This window comes from Acomys russatus, chromosome 6, assembly GCF_903995435.1.
Source record: "Acomys russatus chromosome 6, mAcoRus1.1, whole genome shotgun sequence".
NCBI lineage: Eukaryota > Metazoa > Chordata > Mammalia > Rodentia > Muridae > Acomys > Acomys russatus.
This window is the reverse complement of record NC_067142.1, coordinates 53,866,903-53,867,551: the sequence shown is the minus strand read 5'-3', so window position 1 is coordinate 53,867,551 and position 649 is coordinate 53,866,903.

Sequence of the window (649 nt, the reverse complement as noted above, 5' to 3'; positions counted from 1 at the left end):
CCCCCCCCCACCTCCCTAGCCACCCGAAGGGCGGGCGAAGCTCAGTCTGTCCTCACCCGGAGACTGTCAGCCCCACCCTGCTTCTAGGGCAAGACCAGGTTGTACTGCCCCTGACCCCGTCCTCAGTTCTGGAAAGCAAAAGGGAAGTATGGGAAAAATGATTCGATTAGCCCAGATTAAGACAGAGTCTTTTGAGACAAGGCCTTACTATGTAGCCTTCCGCTGACCTGGAACTCGCTGTGTTCACCAGGCTGACCTAGAACATGTGATCTTCCTGCCTCTGTTTCCTGAGTGCTGGGACCCTACTTCCCCCCCCCAAAAAAAAAAACTGTTAAATGCGTATTTGGCAACGTTTCAGTAGTATTCTGGGGTTCTTTGTAAGAAAGAAGTCCTAAGTGAATCCTTTGACGTCTGCATTTGAACACCTTGCTAGTGTTCTTGATACTAATTTTCTCACACAGGATTAATTATGAAAAAACTAAACTGTTACTAATGGTCTGGTGTTAACTGATCCTAAGAAAATCCAAAGAGAATGCCCAATTAAAGACAAGCCAGCTGGGCACACGCCTGTAATCCCAGGGCCCAGGAGACAGAGGCAAGACAATTGAACGTTCAAGTCAGCCAGAGCTACAAGAGAGACCCAGTCTCA